At 38.2% G+C, this 2,468-nt stretch overlaps 1 long non-coding RNA gene across 1 annotated transcript in view; it reads left to right on the top strand.

The window, feature by feature from the left end:
• The window catches only part of LOC118478434, a 137,980-nt gene that overhangs the window by 4,297 nt on the left and 131,215 nt on the right, over positions 1–2,468 (top strand). The window lies entirely within an intron of this gene.

Here is a 2,468-nt window from a genome sequence, read left to right as displayed (position 1 = left end):
GGTGCGTGTGTGTGTTGGGGGGGTATAAGTATGTAGGTGTGTGCATGTGTGTGTGAGAGTGTGAGTGCCTGTGTGTGTGTGAGTGAGAGGGTGTTAGTTTATGTGTGTGTGTGTGTGTGCGTGTGTGTGTGCGTGTGTGTGTGTGTGTGTGTGTGTGTGTGTGTGTTAGCCTCTTATTCAATAGGTCCTGGGTTCGAAACCCGATAGGGATTAACTATTTTCTTCTCTAAAATCTGTCTCCTTTCTCCTACTTTCCTGCTCTCTAACCATATTCTGTCGCCTGCTTTTGTCTCTATTTTTGCCCCCCACGCCCATTTGCCCCCTCCTCTGGGCTCCTGACTCTTTTTGCAACCTTTCTACTGCTACCCCTTGGTTCCTTCTAACTGCTGTCTTTCAGCCACTCTCCTTGTCTTAGGGTAGATAAGATCTAAGTCCTAGCCTCCTCGGAGAAGCACTAAAAATCTAGGAGGTCCCGTGTACACGTTGCCCACGTTAAGGATCCTCTGGTGGTCCGAAATCGTTAAGAGTAATCTTCCGCTGCCACACAGGCAAAATTCAAAATTAATTTCTAATGAAATAAAAAATGTTTAATATGTCCCGTGCTCTCTTATGAGATTACGCAGTTACAAAAGCAGTAAAATACTTACCAAAAAAAGTTCCCTCTCTTTATTCTATTTTTTTCTCCTAAAGGGCGTTACTGATAAGTCAATGCTCTTTAGAGTATGTATCTATTTAAGATCTTGTAATTAAATCCCTGCATGTGGTTGAATGATGCATCTGATGTGATTTTTTCATTTTGTTAGCTTTACTTCTCTTTACATATTGAATTTTAATGAGAGTAATATAATTATAATTTAATTAATTTTTTTGGGCGTATACCTGCATGTGTTTTAACGGACCTGTACAGCCGAGAAAAATGTCCCTCTAGGATAATAAAATCTTATCTTATCTTATCTTATCTTATCTTTTCTTATCTTTTCTTATCTTATCTTATCTTTTCTTATCTTTTCTTATCTTATATGTTTCTTTTTACTTTAAACAAACGCACACAGAATGTTAAAAACAATCTTGTAAGAGCAGGCGATCCAACTGCTCCATATGACTGAGTGCCACTTGCACAACACAATTTCCCTGCGGCATCTTTGCCAGGCGTTTACTATGTCTTCGCTGATGACGTCCAAATATTATTACCGTTTTAAGCAAAGATGAGGTGGCTGAAACGGCAGTAAAAGGAATGAATCTTCTGTATTATCAATGTGTCTAATAATGCAAAATAATAACGTCGGAGTTCTGGTGAATCTCGTCCTGATACTTCGCTATATATTATGTTATATAAGATTAAATTTAGATTCAAGCTGCAAATCTTCGAAAACATGCTTTCAATTCACCATTCAAAAGAGCGGCACATCTTCAGAAGTGTCAATTTGTTTCAAATAACGGGAAATAATAGCGTCAGAGTTCTAATGAAACCTCGAGAACTCATTTCATTTTTTTTTCAAAACGAAAAACGACTTTTTGCAACCAAATAGTCCTGATACTTTTTTATACAAGTTATATAACATTGAATATACATTCAAGCGACAAATCTCCGAAAAAGTTCACTTTCAAATCACCTTTCAAAAGAGCGACATAATATTATTATCAATGATCCGTTGAGTCTCACGTGCCCTCCGGTCGACCTCCGCTGCTAAAAATACGTCACTATATTCCGATCCTCCATGAGGTCTCTTTCTCTACCGATTTCATTTGACGAGTCAAAGAACAAAGAAATTATCACCCATACAAAACCTATAACAGCTCACGACCCAGAGCATGGTAAGCATGAGAATAATTCAAAAACAACCTAAAGATAGCGAGGTCAGACTGGAACAACTGAAAGCTGTTTTATATTGTTGCACTATTTAAAGACTTGAAAACACCTGCGTCATTTAATTGGAGCGGCGATTGGGACGTAGAACCTCGCTAAACAAAGGATGTTTTGTCGCCTATATAGTCAGATTGCTCCATAATGCGCTCAGGTAATAGGCACGCTTTGACAAAATTTGATTGCATTTTAGTGCTGACAGTAACAATCTTAGACAGTGTTTTTGGTTCTTAGGGGAGGTGGTTTTTTTTGTTTTGTTTCGTCAATAAAATTTGAACATTCGAGTTAACACAGTTCCGACATAGCACCAAGGAACAAACTATTCAAAAGATACCATTTGTTCCATTATTCATTTTTACCATCGGTAAACTGTCACAGCTGCAGCAACGGTAACGACAGCCACAACAACAACAACAACAGCAACAACCGTAACAACAGCAACAGCAGCAAAAAAGCAACAATAGCATCAACAAGAACAACAACAACAACAACAACAACAGCAACAACAGCAACAACAACAACAGCAACAACAACAACAGCAACAACAACAACAGCAACAACAGCAATAACAGCAACAACAACAACAATAACAATAGCAACAACA

This window comes from Aplysia californica, unplaced genomic scaffold (genome assembly GCF_000002075.1).
Source record: "Aplysia californica isolate F4 #8 unplaced genomic scaffold, AplCal3.0 scaffold00560, whole genome shotgun sequence".
Classification (NCBI taxonomy): Eukaryota; Metazoa; Mollusca; class Gastropoda; order Aplysiida; family Aplysiidae; genus Aplysia; species Aplysia californica.
The sequence above is the reverse complement of the archived record's forward strand: the minus strand, read 5'-3'. Positions and strand labels throughout refer to the sequence as shown.